The sequence below is a fragment of the Phalaenopsis equestris genome, unplaced genomic scaffold, assembly GCF_001263595.1.
Source record: "Phalaenopsis equestris unplaced genomic scaffold, ASM126359v1 Scaffold001131, whole genome shotgun sequence".
Classification (NCBI taxonomy): domain Eukaryota; kingdom Viridiplantae; phylum Streptophyta; class Magnoliopsida; order Asparagales; family Orchidaceae; genus Phalaenopsis; species Phalaenopsis equestris.
Window position 1 is genome coordinate 61,748 of NW_018165570.1, and position 10,483 is coordinate 72,230.

Sequence of the window (10,483 nt, forward strand, 5' to 3'; positions counted from 1 at the left end):
AGGGACTGCTTGTTTTGCTAGCAGTTCGTAGGTCAAAATCTATGTATCCAGCAAATAATAGTTTCATTTATCTGAAAAAAAAAAAAGGTGCATTTACATGCATATGACCCACTTTTTTATGTATTTTTATATCTAACTCTTAAACATTATTTTTTTACATTCATACCACCCAAATCTTTCGTATCACATCAAAGATATCACCATTTTCATGCATAAGTTTATGACAATCAAGTTGTGAAAGTGTAAAGATCAAACTTAAGGTGTTAGATATGTAAATACATATGATTCGTGTGTTCTGTATGTAAATTTCCCTTTTCTTAGTTATATTTAATAGTATGAAACAAATAGATAAGAACTAATAATAATACTAATAATAACAATAAGAAGAAAAGAAAAACTAACACATTTGTTGATGTGGAAGCTTCCGGTTCTGTGAGATTCTGGGTGATCCTATGGGATCACACAATTCTTAGATACTATTCCACAACCTTTCCTCACTAAATCTACTTCTCAAACACCTTCTATGAGCCCTTGCACATATCATCTAAATATTAGGACCCCAGAACCTCTAGAATTTTAGTGATTCGTTATTCCAACACGTATCAAAAATCCACATAACTTAATCTTCCACAAATTCAATACCATAATTGTTCCAACTAAAATTCCTAGCCCTGTTCCTAAATTTTCAAAAGCCACCATTCATACTTCCACCAACAATCCACCCGGACACCTATCACGAAAACATAAGCCCGACTAACCCTAACTTGCAATCATATATCGATTGAAACTCAGATCAAGAGAAAAATGACTCAATGCTGCTCAAAAGAAACACTCAAAGAGTTGTTTATAAACTTACTAAGCATGACAAACATAAAAAAATTATCCAACAACAACAAAGATTTGTCACCTTTAAGAAGAGGAAATCTGAAGCGGTCACTCATAGCTACAACAGTGAATTACTGGATTGAGAGGAGGAAGTAAATCCCTAGCATAATGAAGTTTTGCGTGACAAAGAACTAATACAGTGAAACAAGTCTTTATGTACAAGGACGCTGCACGTGACATAAGAGTCAAGCTAATCACTATTGAGTTAAGGAGGAATGCTTCCTTATGATGGGAGAACTTGAAGAGTCTTACCCAATTCAAGATGAAACGAGAGATGCACCGCAAATACTCATCAACACATTACAAACATGATGTTTTTTTGAGACTTCATTACTTGTAAACATCTCTCAATAAAGGAGTACACAACTGAGTTCAACAATTTATGCTAAATTGTGAGTTAATGGAGCCTGGTGAGAATATCATAGCTCTATATTTGAGAGAATTGAGACAATTTATTGACAAAATGATATAATTACAACCCTATTGGACATTACAAAATATATATACATTAGTTTTCAAAATGAAGATAAAATACATAGGTCCACACCACCCTTCAAAAAGGGTTCAACCATCAGATCAGGATCGAGAAGCAAGAGTACACCAATTGAAACACCCAAGCGGACCATGTCTGGGGAGAAAACCGTCTAGCGTGAAGAAAAGGTGGAGACCGCCGTACTCCCAATTTCGTCCCAACCAAAAAACTACTTCAAGTGCAATAATTTTGGACACATTGCATCCAATTGCCTAAATAACAGGGAGCATTTAAGGAAATTGACAATTATATAAGAAAAAATAATGTTATTAGAGAATATTAACTTTCAACAGACGAGATAGCAATGCTAGTGATTTGACAAGTCATTTAGACTAAGCGTATGAGAAAAGCACCAATAGGATTAGCATTAGTTGCCCTAGATGACAGTAAATCCAAGGAGCAAATCCAAGACACAAGATAGCCTGTTGCTGGTTCTAAATGAAGGTTTACCTCCTTGATTGTCACCACTGATAAAGGCCCAGAGTGCCATGGATTTTATTATGGGTTAATTCCTCCAAACAAACTTGTTTGTCGAATGCACCCAATCGAGAACGAGGAGTGGGATAAGTTACAAACTTGATGGTTTGAGGCTTGATTCGTGCAATAATTGAATGTGCAATTCCAACTCTAATCATGCTAAAGAAGGATGACTAAGTTGTTATATCAAGACAAACTTTGAAATGCCATTTATGTTTGTTACTTGTGATAGACGCGAGTATAGGCTTTATAGTAGAATTGCCTCAATATAACAAGGTGATAATTTTATTATGATAATGGTAGGCAGATTTCAAAAGCCTCCAGAGAAGAATCCTTTCCTAGCTTAGGAGAATGACACGAGAGCTTCCAATTCCACATGACTTCGCCTGTTTTTGCTGGATTGTGGAATCCCTTGATCAAGGGCGTGCCAACGAACCACAAGGCCTGATCAATTTTCTGATTCTAACTCTATTTTTCTTGTTTGATTTTTTCTTATTTATCTATTTCTAATTAGGTTATTTCTATTAGAAAATTTTTATATATTTTTTATTTTATTTTCATGTAACAACTAATTTACTTATGTATTTTGGAGAACGTATTTTCTGACGTCTGTTCTAAAGAATATTGGATCATCTTTCTTTCGCAAATGGTGTTTTTATATCTTGCTCAGGAACCCATACCTTACTGTTTTGACATTCGACTGTTGTTTTCAGTCCGGATAGCCGCCTTGCTTTCCGACAACAGATTTCTTAATGAAAATAATACATTATTTTTCAAGTCAGAATGCTTTTGCAAGAGAAAAAGAATGAAGTTCGAGTCTCGACATGAAGTTATGTTAATTGCTTGCCTTCAGAACCCGAGTGTGGTATTCTCCAAGCGCACATACTAGGAAGATGTTGCGAACGCTGAATAGCTAATCATGAAGTTTCTGTTGAAACTGCTATTATTTCCGACAACACGTCAAGTAAGGCATTAAATACTTCAATAATGTACTAAATCATCATCATTATTTGCATTATCATAATCAAAATCTCTATGATTCATTCATTTCTATTGAGAACCATATGAACACTTCGGCAAATTTTTGATTGAGAAAATTAAAAAAGGGCAAAAAAATGAAGCATAGATGTCTTTTTAGGGTTCTAATTCATAGGTTTTTTATGAGCAAATCATATTTTTGTTATTAAACTTAATTGTTACCTGTTGAGGGAATTCACCGCTCGATTCAATGGCTTCTCATCTCTTTCAGCCTGTTTAAGGGGAAAAAATAAGAAATAATTAGATTAAAATACAGAAAGCAAAAATTTAGATGGAATATTATGATGCAAATTTTTCAACATATACATTGTGTTTAAGACAAATATAAAAATTGAGATTTGTAACATTGTCCTCTTGAGATTTTTGATTAAAATACTAGCTCAGCCACATAATTTTTATGTCTATTTACAAACTTAGCATGGATCAACGAAAGATATCATAGATCTCAATAATATATATGCTTCAAACTTCTTTTTTCAAGACTAGGTGCATGGATCCTTATTCCAAGTCTTGTTATGATGGTTTAGACACATCATAATGTCATAAAAATATTCAACTTAACCACTTGAAGATAATGAATGGAGCATATAATCAAAGAAACTTTTGCAGAAAAAGAAAATTTGTGATGAACAAAGTCTAATATGATTCATAAAGCATGTGGCTTAATAACTTAAAATGAGAAGATTCAATCGCTATGAATGCTTAACAGAATTATTTTCTTTGTTACCCAACATTTTATTTTATAAATAAAACTATAAGAACTTTTCACAAAAGAATTATTAAATAAAACTATAAGAACTCAAATTCAACTCATATCTGAATAATAATTCATTGTTCTTTAGTGTCAATTTACCACATCAAGCTGACATGGACTTGTCAATGAAGTGAAGATCACTGAATAATGTACACCCCACAATTCTTATGAATTCTCATATCTAACATGTAAACTTTGACTTTTAAATTTATAACACTCAAATCCTTCATTTGAGTTCAAAAATATCACTATCAATAACTTTTAAAAAGCAAAATACACATTTTCATGCATAGATGAAGTGGTATAAACGTGACTATCAAAATTTAGGTGTTAGATATGCAAATACAAAGTAATTATGTGGCATGTATATAAATCTCCATTATTTTATCATATCTAATATGAAGCATATAAGCAAATCATCAATGAAGTTAGTGAAGAATATGTAGAGCAAGGCATATACTTTGCAAGGTAAAAGTGAATTCTAGAACTCAAAGAACTCAGTTCAAAAGAATAGATTTTAAAGATATTTAATTTTGGGTTTGGAGTATTAAAAATTAGGCCAAAACCTTAAGTATAACTAATATACATCAATTAACCAAATAATAATCATAAAATATGTTACATCATTCTATTGATGTGGTCATATTAAGAATCATCAAGGTTTGACTTTCGTATGTAACTGAAATAGTAAAAGTTTAAAGGACTTGTTTGCATATATTTGATGAAATTTATACCCGAGGTTAAGAAATCACTTGGCATTGAGCTTTTATAATATTGCTTACATCATGTGGTGCCTGCAAGCATTGTTTATGGAATTGTAGGCTTAAAGGGTCCAATAAGCGTCTCCCATATTGTTCTAAATGTTCGTTCTCATAAATTGAAGGAATTGTATTGTGCTTAATACCAATTGTCAGAGCTGTGACTCAAATCCATCAAGATATTTTTCTACTTGGAATAAGTTTTCAGAAAAGTCGCCACTTTAAGTGTGTTGAACATGAGCTTGTTTAACTTGGAGTACATTTTTTAAAAGTATATCTTAGCCAAAACATCTAAAAATTACCCGCTGTAATGAGCTTGAGCAGCAAAGGAGTTGTTCAGTGGTTGGCACATCAAAACTTGGAGAAAAAATTGGCTTCAAATTCTTAATAATAACCCTATGAAGAAGCATAATCCATCAATATATCATCATCATCATCAAAATAATAACATATTTTACTTCCTTTTATGTGTGGGGCTTAAAGTAGCTCCGTTTCTGTTGTTTGTGAACGTTATGTAGAATGCTAAGGGGGTGTTCCGTTTCTGTTGTTTGTGAACGTTATGTAGAATGCTAAGGGGGTGTTTGGCTGCAAGAAGGATTTAGCATTAATAGAGTTTAGTAAATCCGCCGTAATATAACACATATACTGTCTTATACCACAGTAATATACCACATATACGTGTTATTCCGCCGTCACGGGTATATAATAACGTGTTATTTATCAAAAATCTTGTGTTATACTTTAATTAAACCGCATTATTTTTTAAATAATTATGTTATACTGTAATATATACGCGTTATATTGAGAATACATGTGTTATTACGAATTATTGATGCGTTATTTAACAAAAATTAAGTGTTATACCGCATTATTGTTGTGTTATTGTTCAAAATTCAAGTGTTATACCGAGTTTAAGTTGTTATAACGAGTTCAAAATTCAATTTTATCATGTTATATAACTGAAAATTTCAAAATTTAAGTATTATATCGCAAAATAGTTACTTCTTAAAATATTCAAATATAAATAAAATTCAAAATATAAAATAATCGTGTTATACTGCGATATATATTCGTTATATTGAGAATACATGTGTTATAATTAATTATTGACGTGTTATTTTATAATTTTATCAGTGTTATATGATCTTATAACCTGTAATTTTCAAAATATAAGTGTTATACCGTAAAATTTAAGTGTTATAACTATATATAGTTGATGAAAATTTCAAAATCTTGTGTTATACTGAATTATATGACTTTATAAACTGAAATTTTAAAAATATAAGTGTTATACCATAAAATTCAAGTGTTATAACAAAATATTATTGCTCAAAATTTCAAAATTCAATTGTCATAACGAATTATATGACTTTGTAACCTATAAGCACATATTTAACCGTAAGCAAATGACGTTGACAAATTCACATATTTAACCATAAGCAACTTCAAGTGTAATAAAACCATAAGCACATATTTAAGCGTTTAGATTTTTGGACCACATATAAATGACGTTAAGAAAATCCAGTTCTAAATCTCTCCATGTCTTGTTGCCAGTTAAGATACTGGGTCCAATCAATATATTGTGCATGTGGCAACACCAAAATTTCCATGAATTTGCATACAAACATACCACAATCAATACTATTGCTTTGCGTTGGTGCACCCATAACAAGTGTAAGTCCCCATGTCGCAGGTTTGACTCTACCAAAACACTTTGCAGCATCCTTTGCAAACAACTTCACCTGCAAATTGTTATTGAAGTGTTACATATGTGTTATTTATGTGTTATATGACTGCAATTATTTATGTGTTATATGACTGTGTTATTTATGTGTTATATGACTGCAATAGTTCAGTTTTTGTTGTGTTACAGATGAGTTATTATGTGTTACAGTTGTGTTATCATTGTATAATTATTGTGTTATAATGTGTTATTATTGTGTTATTGTTGCATTTTAATTGTGTTACTAATCTGTTATTGTTGTTTTATTGTTGTGGTATTCTCGTATTACCGTTGTGTTAATGTTGTGTTATCGTGTGTTATGAATGTGTTATGCGTGTGTTACACCAATAACACAACTATAACACAATAAAAACACAACAATAACACACTAAAACACACTATAACACATATATAACACATCTAAATGCATCTCTAAATAACATAACACAACAATAATACAAAATAACACATCTATAACATCATTATATTAACATAACACAACAATAACACACAACAACACATTTATAACACACAATAACACATCTATAACACACAATAACACAATTATAACACGATTATAACACATCTATAACGCATCTCTAAATAATATAACACAACAATAACACAAAATAACAACTTTATAACACACAATATCACACAATAATATGACTACAACACCACTATAATACTACAATAACACGACTAAAACTTCAACTTTTATTTTAAAATAAACAATGTAGTTACCTCAACGACTTCGGGCCATTTTGTGTGCTACAATGAGAAAGAAAATAAATCACTAGTTGTTGCAATGAAACGACTAAACACTAATATTTAGAATGAGTATTGCGTAACCTACCTTCCGTTTCCAAGAGTCGAAACTGAATGGAGTACCACCACCAGCCGCTCGAATGGAGAGCCACTGTTGTCGAAGACAAACCACCATCCGAAGTGCCAAAGAAAGCTGAAAAAGCTGAAGGATGAAGAGGCCCGAAGCTGAAGGTTGAAGAGGCCCGAAGCCGAAGGAGAAAGAAGCCGAATGCGACCGACGAAAGGCTCCAAAAACGCCGAATCTAACATAAAGTAAGTTTTTGTTTGTTTCGGGATTTAATTTGGGCTAGGTTCACGATAAACACACATATTAAATTTCCTGCATTGATTCGGGTCGTGTCAAGCTTTTTTTAATTTTTTTATGCTATGGACTCCGCAAACAACTCACCCTGTGGAGTCCTGAGGCAATAAAAATGTGACCGAGTTGAGACTTGTTGTGCTCAAAGAAAAAATAAACAGTCGATGTCAAGTCAAATCAAATAACATAATTAATAAAATTAAATTTTAATATGAATAACATGTGTACTTTAGGCGTTTCATTTTAAAAGGGTCAACATCAAGTCAAATTAACATCGAGGTGAGTACTCATATTCTTTCGCTATAGTCATATTTTGTTTCTTCTCGACCAAATGCATTTAATGTTACTGTTATAATACTGCATACTCATGATTTAAGTTTCTATTGAATTTTGTTCATATTGTAAAAATTACATGTATGTTTACCCTTGTTTAAATTATCTTGTGGAAGAATATTGACTGCTATGCAAATGAGAATGAAATATTTAGAAATTGGTATCTTTATTATATACTTGTATGTGCATGATTGACCATGATGAAGTCAACCCTTTATGGTACTAGTGTGAGAACACAAATGTACTCATGCACATAAATGAAAAAAGATATTGATATTGAAGTACCTTAAGTAATACTATTTTTAGACAGTACTATTGTAACAGTTATATAAATATATAATGATATTAATATGCTATTTATATAATAAGATTCATTGATAACATCTCAAATGTTAATATTGAGTTATTAAAAATTTAACTGACATACATTTTGTTTTCTTTTCCTTGTATTGTTGTAGTTTATGAATATGAGCATTCACAGTTTGTTTAGCTCATTGTTATTTTAAAATAGTTTTTCATGTTAATTAAGCAATTAAAGGATGGGCGATAGAAGAGATGATGTTTATAAAAGACATAGACAACCAATAACGAGGTAAATTTAAATATAATGTTAAAATTTAATTTAATTGGTGGCACTTTCATTTGTTAAAAGTTAGTTATAACAAATAAATGTATAAAAAAATAAATTTCTCATTGTCTGACAGTTTATTTTTCACTTGATTAATTTTAAGCTTCGAGTCGGGTCGTGACAACAAAAACAAAGGATGGTTACTTTATACATATTGAATATTAGTGTAGCTAAAATTATTTTGTTGAGCAATGCTACATAACATACTTAATATTCAAGAATAGAACCCACATAATTTGTTTCTTCCATCAACCTAGATGATGAACTGATATGAATGTCATTTAACCAGAACAGCACAACATTAGAGAAAAAGGAGATTACAAAGCAAATTGGAATTTCGTGAATAGAAGCAAAAAAAAATTCAAGTCAAAATTTTAATTATAAAACACTATACGTGGGTTTACAGTATCCAAGTTATCACTTAGAAAAAAAGATTACCTCATCTTGACAAGACATATAACGCTCCCCCCAACCACCAGAAACTAGTTGTTTAGAGAACTGGAAATCACATGCTTTTTGGAGAGAAGGGCTGTTTGGGTATGACTTTCCAGCTGCAATTAGTCCCTTCACTTCAAACCGTATTCCATAAGTAAAGCAACAAGCCCCAGAACCATATCTGTAAACAATTGCATGGCAGTCAAAATGCAATTTCATTATGATGAAAAAATGACGCATAATGTTGAATGCATCTGGCCTTCGTATGTAGAAGTATCAAGTGTCAAAATAGTCTCATAACTATTTATATGGGGGTCATTTTAGTCTCATAGTAATGTCAATTAGTCCCATACTCTCTAAATTAGGGGAAATATTTTCATACGGAATATGCATGCAGCTCTGCGTGCATACTCCATTAACCTCGAAATATCCACATAATAACCTATGAATTACATCGAAATAGAACCCATGAAGGTTATTGGAAGCATATTGGGGTTATAAGTTATTGGAATTAATACCCCAAAAAACCCCCCCCCCCCCTCGAAGCGGAGGTTATTGAGGAGTTATTACGCACGCAGAGCTGCGTGCGTATTCCATATGGAAAAAGTACTTTGTGGGGACTATTTCATCACATATTAAAAGAGTCTGGGATTAAATTGACACTCATATAGACTCTGGGACTAAAATGACCCAAATGCAGACAACCAGGTTACTATTTTGACACTTTTCTCAAAAATTATTACCTATTATAGCCTAAAAAATCCCTACCAACTACAAAATTGAGTACAAACCATGAACCATCTGGTTTTTGTATCTTCTCAATGAAATGAGCTGACTTTTTAATGCAATCATCTATCTCTTTTCTTCGATGTCCAGGGTATAATTTTTTGAATGCTGTCAAAGCCTGAATTGTATGTCATTACAGTTTGACATAACATAATATAATAAAAAAATAACAAGCTCATTTAAGAAAAAGATTGCATAAAGTTCTTACGGATAGTCAATAACTACGTCTCCAAATGTCTTGGTAGGATAGATAATCTGAAGAAAGAAATACCAGCATTTCAGAAATAATTCAATTCATCAAAATGTACAGAAATGAAGAAAAGAAGAGAATATGCCTATGCTGTATCCCATGTAAGTTCTTAACAAAGAAAATTTTAGATTTGCATAGTTGCAGTTATTTAAGTCTCAATAAGCATAACATAAGCTGCAAAAAGATCTATACTCCTATCATTTTTCAATTGTCTATATCAGAAATTGCAGTCGTAAATATGTCAAAAATGGATTTAAAATATTATAAATGGATGGATTGTAACGATGATGATCATGATTGCTGTAAGGACTGTAACTATGATGAGCATGATTGTGCTTCACATAGTTACATAGACGCCTACAAACATGGCATAGTAATTATTTTAACACTTTCTAAACATAATAGACTAATTATATATCAGTGATATCACGACTTCCATTGAGTGGAGATAAAAGACATCAAACATTCAACAATTTTTTTGGCATTATTTGACTTTAAGTAAATAGGAACCACTTGTAATTGAAGCAAATTTCATATCTAAATTTCCAATAAAGCACAGTTTTTATTTGAAATTATGATTTGTGATTTAATTTCGAAAATGTCAATATCTCATCCCATCTTCCTCACATTGCCTGCACAATAACGAAGACTAAAACTCCCACACTCCCTTCTTACACTCTCCAACTCAATGTCTCTTTGAACCCCCACTTAATAAAAAAGTAGATTTCGGGTCTGTTTGGGGCAGCTGCAGCTTATCC

The 10,483-nt window shown here is 31.6% G+C and overlaps 1 long non-coding RNA gene across 2 annotated transcripts in view; it reads right to left on the bottom strand.

Annotated features, from left to right (window-relative positions):
• Positions 1-1,384: 1,384 nt before the first annotated feature.
• LOC110033305 overlaps positions 1,385-10,483 on the bottom strand; it is an 18,776-nt gene continuing 9,677 nt past the window's right edge. The window contains exons 2-7 of one of the 2 annotated variants that reach the window (XR_002294928.1): positions 9,684-9,730; positions 9,481-9,593; positions 8,693-8,870; positions 3,095-3,144; positions 2,575-2,831; positions 1,385-1,629 (exon numbers count right to left, since the gene is read on the bottom strand). This is a non-coding gene — a long non-coding RNA (uncharacterized LOC110033305). Of the gene's footprint in view, positions 1,630-2,574; positions 3,145-8,692; positions 8,871-9,480; positions 9,594-9,683; positions 9,731-10,483 lie in introns of both variants that reach the window. The other variant, XR_002294927.1, reaches the window with a different exon arrangement.